Here is a 14,576-nt window from a genome sequence, read left to right as displayed (position 1 = left end):
TGTCCCTTAAGCTCAAGAAACCAGATGAAAATTAGACATGTTAAGTAGAGAATGGAAGATAACCAAGTGACAAATTGTAGTCTCTAGAAATTATAATTTTTGTCTGAGACAAAAAGAAATCATTGTATGGAATTAATGTCAGATTAAATATTGCAGAGGAAGATATTTGGGAACTTGAATATAGCAGTAGAAATTATCCAAGAAGGGCGGGGTGGGGGAATGAACAAATATGAGTGAATTTTGCAACAATTTCTAGTAGACTAATATATGTGCAATTGAAGTCCCCAAAAGAGAAGGTGGAGGGAGGAAGGAGAAAAATATTTAAAGAAGTAATAGCAGAAAACTTTCCAAATATGAGAAAAAATATAAATCTGCATATGAAAAGATCAACAAATCCCTATGCAAGTAACAAGAAAACACCAAGGCACCTCATAATGAAATTGTTCAAAAAAGGATAAAGAAAAATGAATTGAAAATTACACAGATAAAAGAGACACATTAAGTAAAATGAAACACATATGAGGATGGCAGTAAGGTGCTAATCAGAAGCAATACTAATAAGAAGAGAGTAGAGCAACATATTTAAAGTATTGAAAGAAAATACTATCAACAGAATTCTTTCCCAGTGAAAATATATTTTTTAAAAATGCAAAATAAAAAGTATTTTTTGGAAACCTAAAAGCTGAAAGAATTAATCACCAGCAGAACTAGACTCTAAAACATGTTAAAGAGAGTCTTCCTAGAAGAAGGAAAATGATACCACATGTGAATCTGGAGCTGCACAAAGTAATGAAGAACAACTGAACTTATAACTACATGGATAACTATTAAAGACAAATCATCATTACATAAATACTTTTATTAGGGATTTATATTCCAATAAAACTTCATCTACAAAAACATGTAGTAAACTGGATTTAACTCATGAGCAAAATTGTTTGCCATATCTTGACTTAATGCAAAAATAATAACAATATATTACAAAGTTTACAATATTTGTAAAGTAGAACAGATGTCAAGAACCCTAAGACTGGAAGGTAGAAATGTAAACATTCAACAACTGTGGCTATACTACATATGAACTATTATAATATCACTTGAATATAGACATATAGATACATAGACATAAAGATGTTTATTATATAAACCTTACAACATCCACTAAGTAACAAAACATTACAGTGAATAATTTAACAAAGGAGACAAGATGGAATCATAAAAGTACTCAATCTGAAAGAAGACAAAAAATAATAGTAAAGATATTTTAAAGCATTTCAGGAACTGTCAGACTATTTTTCAAAGTGGCTGCACCGTTTTACATTCCCCCTCAGCAGTGTATGAGAGATCTTGTTTCTCTACACCCTTGCCAACACTGGTTATCTTCTGAATTTTTGATGCTAGACATCCCAATGGATGCAAAATTATATTTCAACGGGTTTTTCAGAGATGCTTTTTATCAGATTGAGCAAGATCTCTTCTATTCCTAGTTTATTTTGTGTTTTTTTTTTAAATCATGAATGGGTTTTGGACTTTACCAAATGCTTTTTCTATCACTTTATTGATATTCTCCATTTGGTGAAACACTATCATCATGACTTCACTTCTTTAATCATGGTTTTCTTTATTTTTTCAAACATATTTATAATGGCTACTTTGAAGTATTTTGTTTCTCCACATGTTCTTTAACATTTATTTTCCATTTGTTTTTATTATAGCCATGATAATGGGTATGTGGTAATAATCTCATCATGGTTATTATTTTCATTTCCTTAATATCCAGTAATGTTAATTATCTTTTCAAGTTCTTATTGACCCTTTATATATCTTTTTTGGAGAAATGTTATTTAAGACTATTTGCCCATTTTTAATAGGGTTGTTTGTCCTCTTGTTAAAATGAAAGAGTTCTTTAAGTTTTTTGACACTAGGATCTTATCAGATAAATTATTTACAAGGTCAGATAAGTGATTTTCTTCCATTCTGTGTGTTGTGTTTTCACTGTCTTGATAGTATCCTTTAATGCACACAAGTTTATGATTTTGAAGGAGTCCAATTTGTTTTATTTCTATTGTTCATATTTTTGGTGTTTTGGCTAAGAATCTGCTTTCTAAATTCCAAGTACATGAGGATTTACCCTTATGTTTTCTTCTAAGAGTCTTTTAAAATTTATTGGTGTATTATAATTATATATAATAGTGGGATAATTGTGATATGCACATAACATAATTTGATCTATTCTATTCCCCTGCACCTCCCCTTTTCTTCTGCCTGATACACTTCCTCTACTGCACAGATCTCCCTTCTATTTTCATAAGATAGTTTTTTCCCTTTTTTTTTCTAACTTCCACACGTGAGAAGTGCACATATGACTCTTGACTTTCTGAATCTGTCTTACCAGTTCCATCCATTTTTCCTATAAATGACATAATTTTGCTCTTCTTTATGACTGAATAAAATTCCATTGTGTATATATACCACATTGTCTTTATCTATTCATCTGTTGATGGATACTCAGATTGACAACATAATTTGGCTATTGTGAACTGTGTTCCTATAAATATGGATGTGTATATATAACTATACTATATGACTTTAATTCTTTGGCTAAAACCTGAGCAGTGGTATAGCTGGATCATACAGTGGTTTTATTCCTAGTCTCTTGAGGAATCTTCATACTCATTTCCACAGTGGCTATATTAATTTACAATCCCGCCAATAGTATGTAATTGCTTCCTTTCCCCTGAATCCTCAACAGCATTTAATATTATTTGTTTAATTTTCTTTGCTGTAAAGAGGTTTTTTTATTTTGACACTATTCCATTTATTAATTCTTGGTATTATTTCATGAGCTTTAGGAGTCCTATTGAGGAAGTCATTGCCTATACTTATATGTTGCAGTGCTGACCCTAATTTCTTCTAGCAATTGCAAAGCTTAGAGTCTAATTCCTAAGTATTTAATCTATTTTGAGTTGACTTTTGTATATAGTGAAAGACCAGGATCTAGTTTCCTTCTTCTACATAGGAATATACAATTTCCCAGCATCATTTGTTAAAATGTCTGTCTTTTCTCCAGTGTAAGTTTTTGGTGTCTTTGTCAAGGATCAGATGACTGGGCCTGTGTAGGTTTGTTCTGAGTCTTCTTTTCTATTTAATTGATATATAATGTCTGTGTTTATGCCAGTTTTTCTTTTCTACCATTGTTTCTGAATTAAGTTAGTCAACTTTGCCTCTTCCTCTTTCTCCCTTTTTAATTCTTGCCCCTTGATCTGCTCTGGTCAGGGCTTCTTTTCCAGTAACCAGAATTTCCAAGTCCCTCCATTGTGTGTGACAGTTCCAGTATTGTATTGTATTCCTTTGTCTCTACCTCTCTGATCAGTTGTCTTCTTACTGCTTCAATTTCAGACTGTAGAGAAGTCAAGATTTGCTACTGAGTCCCACTTTGCCATCTTGCCAGCCTCTTCTAATAGTTTTAGCTCTTACATTTATGTCTTTGATCTATTCACAGATAACTTTTGTATATAATATAAGATAAGGATCAAACTTCTTTCTTTTTCATGTGGCTATCCAGTTGTCCAAGCATCATTTGTTGAAGACATTATTACTTTCCTATTGAATGGTATTAATATTTCTGTTGAAAATCAGTTGCCCAAAGATGTATGGGATTATTTGTGGACTCTCAATTATATTCCATTGGGCTATATGTATCACACTGTTCTGATTACTATTGTTTGGTAGTAAGGTTTGTTCTTTTTTTCTAGATTCTGTTAGTTATTTGCGGTCTTTTTCACTATCATATGAATTTGAGTATTGCATTTTCCGTGTTCACAAAAGGTCACTGGAAATTCAATAGGGATTGCACTGAATCTATCAAGAAGCAAATTTTAAGATAAAGGACGAGGGCTGGGGATGTAGCTCAAGCGGTAGCGCGCTCGCCTGGCATGCGTGCGGCCCGGGTTCGATCCTCAGCACCACATACAAAGATGTTGTGTCCGCTGAAAACTAAAAAAAATAAACACTAAAATTCTCTCTCTGTCTCTCTCTCTTAATAGTATTCATTATTTATTTTAAAAAATAAGATAAAGGATGAGTTTGGTTTTGAGCAGGATGGGTTTGTGGTGCTTGTGGGACATTCAATAGAATTATCTAGAAGGAATAAGATATATATTCTAGAACTTCAGAGAAAAGCTAGAGTGAATATATAAATTTGGAATATGAATATATATGAAGATGGCTGCTGAATCCATACCTGTTGGTGAGATCTTTGGGGAATAGCATGTAAAGGAAAAAGAGAGGAAAATCTTTGGATCCATCAACATTAAGAAAGTATAAGTATATTAGTCAGCTTTACATTACTACAATAATATGCCTCTGGAAATTAACTAAGAAGAAAGGTTTTTTAAATCATGGGTCTGGACACCAAGATTGGGTGTCCCCCTTTGAGCCTCTGGTGAGGGGCACTGGATGGCAATGGTAAGAAGCACATGTCAAAACAAATGTTCACATCATAAACTAAGAAGCAGAGAGACATAGGACCTGAAAGATCCCATAACCCCTTTTAAAGCATGCTCCCAATGGCCTAAATATGTCTCACAAGATCCCACCTCTTAATGGTCTCACTGACTCTCAATAGGGATACTAGGAATCAAGCCCTTAACACATGGAACTTTGTGTGGGGGGGGGCATTCATGCAAACCATGGCAAAAGGCATATAAAAATAATTTTATAATTAGAGATAATTAAGAAAGTAGGAGAACAAGAGTGGTACAGTAGAAATCAAGGGAGGAAAGAGATTCAATACAGTGTCTGATACTGCAGAGTACTCATGAGATAAATCTGATAAACAATCAATGAGATTGGCAGTCATAAGGCTAACTGTGACCTTGGGAAAGACAGTATTATGGATTATAGAGAATGAAATCTGGCTAAAGTGGGTTGGGACATATACAGAAAGTGAGAAAGAAGGTAAAAACAGAAGTCTAGACTATTATTTTTTAGTATCCTTGCTGTGAAAAGAAGGAGAAAGGGCTAGTACAAGAGGAACATATAGTGTTGGAAGATTTAGAGGTCACAGAAGATGGCCTCAAAGAGGAGAAAAGTTGAATATATAGAAGAAAGAGTGTCTAGTAAGTGGATAAAGCCTTGGATCTGTAGGAGATAAAGGAGGATATGAAAGGAGTAATCTTGAGCAGGAGAAAGGACAACCACAGCCTCTGTCTCCTTCTTTAGCGTGAATGACCAAACTTGAAGGTGACTGAAGGTAAAAATAACTCCCAGATACGTGGGAAATTATGGAAGTTCAATGCCTTATAGTTTCCATGTTCTGAATGAAAAAAGAAGTAAGGACATCTGCTCTGAGAAAACAGCATGGAAAACTTAAAGTTAATGGAGAAGATTGAAGCATACATTCAGAGGAATGGGAGGTGAAGCTGGTGAGAAAAGTTAAAAAATTAATGAGGGAAGCTGAGGGTCCAGGAGAAGGTGAAGACCATAAGTCAGTGGTGGCCCTAATCTACTCAAGGATGTCATTTTCTGTAGCAGCATTCAACATTTCAGTAAAGGCAGATGATGGAATTGATTCAAGGTTACAAACAGTATGAGAGATTTGGTAGCAGCACAATGGCCTTGTTTTTAAGTGCAGGAGTATCACAGTTGAGTGTGTGGGATCAAGGTTGCATATATGAGGAAATAAACCAAACAAGGCTGATAGGTTGGAAATAAATTACTTCAAGGTCTCTGTATGTGAGCTTAAAGAACTGAAATAAGGGAGAAAAAAAGCCTAGAAAGATAGAAGGATGAGATCCAGGATGGTCCATTAGAATATAAGGTAGAAATGGGCTGGGGATGTGGCTCAGTGGTAGAGCACTTGCCTAGCATATGTGAGGCACTGGGTTTGATTCTCAGCACCACATATAAATAAGTGAATAAAATAAAGGTTCATCAACATCTAAAAATATTTTTAAAAGAATATAAAGTAGAATATGTTCCAATTCATATCAGGGTCTAGGATGTGATGATCACAGTGGGTCACTGGGGTAGTTACAGGTGAAGACAGTTGTGTGTTGATAATGTTTTTTTAAAGCCATGAACCAGGTAGCTGAATGGATTCATGTGGACATAGATGCTACCTAGTTTGAATGCAGTACATGAGAAGAAATCATGAGTTGATATTCAAGCTCTTGATAAGTAAAAGGGAAGAAGTTGAAGGTTCAAATATAAAATGAAGAAAGGAAGAAGAAAGCATATCTGGTTGGCACAAATCTTAATGAAAGAATATTTCTTGTCCCACAATGGAGGGGTAATAATCTGCTAGTTGTAATAGGGAGATAGGAGATGATGATCAAGTTTCAGCTCATGATACCTGGGTGTCAAAGAATCAATGCCTTCCCCACATCATGTACAGCTGAAAGAATGGGAAGTTATACTGCATGTACATATAATGTGTCAAAATACATTCTACTGTCATGTGTAACTAAAAAGAACAAAGAAAAAAATTAAAATCAAAGAATCAACCCCTTCCATAGAAATTGCAGGGGAGTTGTTATGCTCAAAGGAAAGCCTAGAGGGCTGGGGATGTGGCTCAAGCGGTAGCGCGCTCGCCTGGCATGCGTGGGGCCCGGGTTCGATCCTCAGCACCACATACAAACAAAGATGTTGTGTCCGCCGAAAACTAAAAAATAAATATTAAAAAATTCTCTCTCTCTCTCTCTCTCTCTCTCTCTCTCTCTCTCAAAAAAAAGGAAAGCCTAGAGAGAGGGTTCTGTGAAGTGGTTGAGGATATAAGGGAGGTTATTTACAATGGAATGAGAGATTCTGAGGAAAGCATTGGAGGAACATAGGCAGTGAGAGAAACATCCAGATGGAATGAACATAATGAATGATAATTATAATGCAGGTCAAGTTCCATGCCAAGAGCTTAATATATTTATTTTATTTAATCATTACACTAATCCTGCAATGTAGGTGTCATCTCTCTTTTTCATATAAATAAACTGACCCTAAAAGCATTTTTAAACTCCTGTAAAGTCAAATATCTAAAAATAATATGACTGAGTTGTTTTTGCATCTGACTTAAGACCTGATCTCTTAACCACTAAAACAGATTGAAATGAGAAGATATAAGGAGGTGCTGGAAGAGCTCCTATTCCAACCAACTGTAGGAATATAGGTATGTACTTATAGGATCCTCCCAGTGACAAACACCCCTTGTCAGGGTCAGCTGCCTGTCTGCAGAGTTCCAGATTGTTATAGTTTAGATCTGAAATGTCCCCCAAAGTCTCATATATTGAAGGCATGGTCCCCAGTAGAGCAAGATTAAGAACTGGGGCTTCTGGTAAGTGAGAGGATCATAAGGGCTTTGACCTCACCTCATCAATAGATTTATTTATTGATGGGTTCATAGCAGATGACATTATTTTGGAGAGGTGGGGTCTACTTGGAGGAAGTAGGTCACTAGAAGTATGACCTTTCCTCCCTCCCTACCTCCCTCCTTTTCGCTTGCTCTCTCTCTCTCTCTCTCTCTCTCTCTCTCTCTCTCTCTCTCTCTCTCTCTTTTCTTTCTGGCTGCCATGAGATCAATAGCTTTGCTCCACCACACCCTTCCACATGATTCTGCCTCACCTCAGATCCATAGCAATGGAGCCAGCCAATCATGGAATGAAACCTCTGAATCTGTGAGCCATAATAAATCTTTCTTCCTTTAAGTTGTTTTTCTCAGGTATTTTGTCACAGCAACAAGAATCTGACTAATACACAGATGGAACGTAAGCAGGAGTTTTTTATGCCCCAGAGAAGGGATGAAAGAGTATGGTGATAAATAATAATTAGTTCTGGGCAGACATCATTCCTCTTGGTTGGAGAAGCAGATTGCCAACTTCTCACAAATGGTCCCAATCCTTATTACATTTAAGCCATCAGTCTACATGGTCTACTGGGAATGAATATCCATGCAAACTATTGTTAGAGGAGTTTTTTTTTTTTATTGGAAAGTAGATTTGAGAGTTGCTTACCAAAGTTATTCCCTGTTGTGTGTCTTTAATGGAATGTCAGAAGTTTCTTTTTGATCACAGCTTTTAACAAAGCCAGAACTTCACCACTGAGTAAACAGATAATTAAGCAAGCATCTACTTTCTGAATTCTGGGAATACAACAACAAGATTGTAGAGACAAGAAGTGATTCTTTCTTTGGGTTCTTTTCTCTCCTTGTCTCCCACCACTAGTCATGCTCCTCCCACAGCCTTCTGCTTTCTAGGTTCTTTGCCAGCTATAGTGAGAGCATTGTTCATACCAAAATTTCTTCAGATCTTTCTTACTGTTGCTCCCCAGGCTTGGGCTTAGTTTTGTCTCCAAAGACCAAATCCGGGTTTGCCCTTTTGATGACTGCTCTATTTACCTGGGGCAGCCTTTAGCCAGTGACTGATGGATGTAGCAGCAGGAAAGCTTAGCTTTCATGTCTGAAGTTGGGCCAATTTGAAGGCATCTTGGGCCAACATACATGACAGAGTTTCTCTGACTGATCAGGCTGAATGTTCTTTCTTTGGGACCTTGCCTGAAATTACACTCTAGATTGACTTCTTCCCCTTTCTCCATCCTACCTTCCTCAGTGTCTCTTGGAAGCACTTTTAAAAGAAACCACATGTTCATGAATCCTCAACTTAGGGTCTGCTTATGAGGAACTCAGCTTAAGACAGGGCGTTCAATGTAAGGTCATTTAGGTAGAAATTTTGAAAATAAAGTTGAAAATTTTTTCTTGAAACACAACCATATGCCCAACTATTTAAGTACTAAAAGGAAATGTGGATGAAGTATTTCATAATATGAGAGTGGAGAAAGCCTTTTAAAATATGATGTAAAATCAAAAAGCAATGAAAAGGTCAATAATTTCAACTACATAAAAGTTGCTTTAAGTAGAATGTAGTTTCTAAGGGTTGAGGGAGGGGGAAATCAAGAGATGGTGGTCAAAAGTTCAGTTTCAGTTATGCCTCTGGAGATTAATGTACAGAAACATGACTATACCTATCAATATTGTTTGCTTACAGTTGAAATTTGCTAAAAGGGTAGATGTTTTCCTCTTACAAAGAGGAAAAAGGGTAACTAACTATGTGAAATAATAGTGCTAATTAACTTTTTATTGTGGTGATTATTTTATAGTGTACACATAAATCAAAACATCAAGTTGTACACTTTAAATATATAAAATTTGTATTTGCCAATTAGACTTCAATAAAGCTGGAAGATTTCACTTAAAAATACAAGTTACATTTTTAAAAATATTTTTTAGTTGTTGATAAACCTTTATTTTATTTATTTATACATGGTGCTGAGAATTGAACCCAGTGCCTCACACATGCCAGGAAAGTGTGCTACCACTGATCCCCAGCCCCAGCCCCACAAGTAACATTTTTAAAATAACAAAGTAAAACAACAACAACAAAAAAAAAAACATTCACAACTTACATCATAAATGGAGGGCTAATTTCTCTGATATATAAAATGCTATTAAATATTGAGAGGAAAGGGCTGGGGCTGGGGCTCAGCGGTAGAGTGCTTGCCTAGGGCATGCAAGGCCGTGGGTTTGATCCTCAGCACCACATATAAATAAATAAATAGAATAAAGATATTGTGTTCAACTACAACTAAAAAAGAAATTGAAAAACATTTGAGAGGAAAAATACCAAAAGTCCAATAAGAAAATGAGAATATATAAGAAACTCAAATGGCCCATAAACATATGGAAATACATTTAAAATCACTCATAATAGAAACACAAATTACCATCACTTGAAGATATTTTATGCTTATCAAACTGGTAAAACTGAAATACTTGACAAAACACCCTATTGGCAAGGCTGGGCAGAAACATATGCTCTCATGTATTGCTGGTGGGCAGTGCAAAATGGCACAATCCTTTTGGAGGGGAATTTGGCAATATCTAAAAAATTAAATATGTATTTATTCTTTTAGTAAGAAATACTGAAGCTATGCCTCTGAAAAAAATGAAATGATACACATATAAGTTTATTAGTCATGCATTATTCATAATAACAAAAGTTTGAAAACAATACAAAGTCTGTTTATATGGACTGGATGGATAAACTATCCACATAATTGAATACTATGCAGTCATAAAGAAAGAGTGAGGACAATCTATATAAATAGATATAGAGTGGTTACTAAGACATTAAGTTTAAACAATGAAAATAGAGAATAGTCTATATCATCCGATATACTTTGTCTATGAAAGAAGGTAGAAATCACTATGCACACACATAAATTCTCCTTGACTTACAATGGGGCCACATCTCAATAAACTCATTGTGAGGTGAAAATATTGTAAGTTGAAAATGCATTCAATATACCTAATCTAATGAACATGCTTACTTAGCCTGGCATACCTTAAATGTACTCAGAAAAGTTACATTAGACTGTATTTGGGCAATGTGAGAGAATATTGTATAGCATATCATTAATCCAGGAAAATATCAAAATTCAAAATTCATAGTATAGTTTCTTCTGAAAACCCATTGCTTTTGTACCATTGTAAAGTCAAAAATTATTAAGTTGAATTATCAAGATGGGACTGATACTTCTCTGAGTCTATCTTTCTGTATAGTTCTCATTTTGATTCATGTTAATATTTTACATATTAAAAAGTAAAATTACATTCAAAAGATAGAACAAGTAAATCCTAACATTAACCATAATAAGGAGAAATAGATTAGCCTTACTATATATCAAATTTATATCAAAACCATCCACAGGAAAAAAATTATATTATTTTCAAGGAACTTGTGAACACAATTCTCTAATTCTAATATGCTACATATTTTGTAGCATATATTCTGAAGAGTCTTAAACTTTATTCAATAGGTTTACAGTTAGTATATTGCTTTGCTTTGTCTATACTATAGGATAAACAAAATTGACAATTTGAGCGTGAAAAGGAAAAAATCTGTATTTCATTGTAAGGCAGTAAATAAAAAAAAAATCTGTGATCCAAGAGAGGAAGTGAGGAAAGGAAGGAGGAGGGGGGGAGGAAAGCTCTTTTATAAAGATGAATATCAACTAATAAGTACATAAGGAATGATATAATTAAGAAGATCACCATTTTGCATCTTCCCAAGTCATAATCAGTTCAGGTAAAGATCATCAATAGATTTTAAAAGAAGCATTAGGTGAAAGTTTCCTTGGGAACAGGATATTCTTATAATGCCAAGTTATCATCTGCCGATTTCTTACTAGTTACAAAAATTAAAATGTAATTTTACAATTGAGGAGCCTGGTGTTAACCACTTTAACTAAATGATCAAACTTAGCGTAACCAGCAGAGGACAGCTGGATAGTATCATCACTTTTATATGATACAATATAAAGTACACAGCATTACCTTCGAATTTTTAAGAAATATTTTTGTTGAATCTGTTCAACTTGAATTTAATCAAACTTTAACTTACAGAGTACAGAGGGAAATGGACAAATAAGAATGTGTTAATTGAGTTCAAGTGGAGATGATCAGACAAATCCAAAATATAGAGCAAGATAACTGTCCTGGACACTTTAACAAGTCAATATCATGAAAAAAAAACATAAATGGGAAACTGCTCCAATCTAAAAGAAATAGAAGGGATCTAATGACCATATGTGCAAATCTAGAGTGTTTCTTGGTTTTAAAACCACAGCTAAATAAGACATTCTTGTGACAATTAAGCAATTTGAATATTATATTAGTTGTCTATTGCTGCCACTTAGTGGCTTAAAACAACAAACATTTATTATCTCACAGTTTTTGTGGGTTGGGAATCTTGAGTGACTTACCTGGGTGGTTCTGTGTCAGGATCTTTCTCACATGGTTGAAATTAAGATTTCATTAAGGGCTTAATTGGAGCTGGAAGATCTGCTTCTAAGTTCACTCACATAGCTATTGGATGGAGGTCTCAGTTCCTTAACATTAGATCCTCTTTATAAGCTGCTTGAGTACCCCCACAACATGGCAGTTCGCTACCTCCAGAATGAGCAAATCAAGAGAGTGATTCAAGAGAGAGCTCACAGGAAGACCTAGTTCTGACACTGTCACTTCTGTTCTATTCTATTCATTAGAAACATTAGAGAAGGTAAGTACATTCTGATTTTTAAAGGGAGAAGTATCAAAGAATTTATGGATATATTTTTAAACAACTTTAAATATGGACTGAAAACTAGAAGAAATTATGAAGTAATTGTTACTTCTCTTAAAAGCAATTATTTTCTTAGGATAGGTTAGAAATGTGTCATTCTGAGAAGATTCATTCAGAAATATTAGGAGTGAAATGTCATAATGTTGAGTAAGAATAAAAGTAAGTCTGGCAAAATATTTGTCTTATAGAATCTGGAAAATGGTATATAAATACTCATTGAATCATTCTATCATTGCCTTTCTGTGATTAAAAATATTACAGTGGAAAGAAGGAGAGAAAAGTATTGGGTATTAAGTTTACACAAACATACTTGATGTGCTAGATGTTGGGGATGGTAGGCAAGAGAGAGAGAATAGACACAAATTAAACAGTAGGCAAAACTCCCATATACCAAAAAGTTAGGGATAGTAAATGAAAGGAGCAAAGTTGAGGGGTAGGTTGAGAGGTTGGATCGTGGGGAGGGAAATGGAAGGAGTAAAGCAAAGTTAGACAGATTGTCTAACTTATCATATTATAGTATCATATTATAGATGTAATATAGAAATACCCATCTTCTGCAGAGAAAGAGGAATTTTCTTACACTGTTGCTGGGAATGTAAATTAATATAGCTTTTATGGAAAATGGTACAGATGTTCCTTGAAAACCGGAAATAGAACTACCATATGATCCAGCAATCCCACTTCTGGGTGTGTATCCAAAGGAATTGAAACCAGGTATGTTAAAGAGACATCTGAACTCACAAATCTATTGCAGTGCAATTCATAACACCACGATATAGAATTAACCTGTATCCACTGACAGATAAATTAATAAACAAAATGTGGTTTCTATACCACATAAAAAAGAATGAAATTCTGTTATTTGAAGATAGAAACATAGATGAAACTGCAGATCATTATGTTAAGTGAAATGTCAAGCACAGGAAGACAAATATCACATGTTCTCACTTATATGCGAAAAAAAAAGCAGATCTCAAAGAAGTGGAGAATAGAATAGTGGTTATCAGAGCCTTGGAAGAGTGTAAGGGAGGGAGAGGTGGAGGATGGTTACTGGGTACAGGGTTGTAGTTGTATAGGAGGAATACCTTCTAATGTTCAGCACAGTAGCATAAATATGGTTAAAAACAATAGAATATTGCAAAATAGCTAGTAGAGATGATTTTGAGTGTTCCTAGTGTAAAGTAATGATACATATCTGAGGTGATGGATAGGCCAATTACTTTCATCTGATTATTACATATTATATACATGTGTTGAAATATGACACTGTATCCCATAATGATGTATAATTACTATGTGTCAGTTTAAAATAAAAATAGATTTTAAAAATGAAATAACCATCCTCAAGTTTTAAAACTGGACCCAAATTTTTATGGTCAGTTAGAAATCCTAATACATTGAAATTTTGACGAGTAGCAGACCATTTACACAGTTGCAAGATATCTCTTCACAAATTACATGTGTATTCCAGTGGGGAATATAGTGACTTTACAGTTGACAAACCTGTAAGACAGCAGCTTAACTGAATGATCAAAGTTTAACACTGCCAAAATTGAGATAAACATGATTATTTTTCTCCTCATAGCTAGGATATGCTTTAAAAAGGGTACACCATTACTTAAGTAGTATTCCTGCCAAAAATTCTAACCTGAATTTGTCTGATAAGGAAAATCAGAATTTTCTTTATTTGTTCTTTTTAGTTATACACAACAGTAGAGTCTATTTTGACATATTTATGCAAACATGGAGCACATCTTATTCTAATTAGGATCTCAGTCTTGTGGATGTACATGATGGTGAGTTTCACTGTGGTGTATTCATATATGCACATAGGAAAGTGATGTCAGATTCATTCCATTGTCTTTCCTATTCCCATCCCCCTCCTTTCCCTTCATTCCCTTTTGTCTAACCCAATGAACTTCTATTCTTTTCCTCTCTGTTCCTTGTGTGTTAGCATCCACATATCAAAGAGAACATTCAACCTTTGTTTGAGGAAACATCAGAGAAACAAAAATTGGGCATTCTATAAAACAACTGGTGTGTACTCTGTGATGAAAGACCAAAAAGCTGAAGAGCTATTTCAGATTAAAGGTGACTAAGAAGATATAATGACCAAAGTCAATGTGTGATTCTGAATGGAATTGGGAATAGGAAAAGCCAAAATAGCCACAAAGGTCATTATTGGAACTATTGTGGGACTTGAATAAGGAACGTGAATTAAACAGAATTGTACCAACATTAATTTCTTTTTTGATTGTTATACTGTTTAAAAGAATGTCCTTGTTCCTAGGAAATGTACACTAAAGTCTTTGGTAAAGAAGCTTAATGTTGCAAATTTATTCCTGTTTGAAAGTATTCTGTTCAGAAAAAAAAAAAAAAAAAAAAAAATATATATATATATATATATAT

Source organism: Marmota monax, unplaced genomic scaffold (genome assembly GCF_021218885.2).
Source record: "Marmota monax isolate L192 unplaced genomic scaffold, Marmota_monax_Labrador192_F-V1.1 WCK01_AAM20220418_F8-fsc00225, whole genome shotgun sequence".
In the NCBI taxonomy this organism is placed as follows: Eukaryota; Metazoa; Chordata; class Mammalia; order Rodentia; family Sciuridae; genus Marmota; species Marmota monax.
This window is presented reverse-complemented; position numbering follows the sequence as displayed.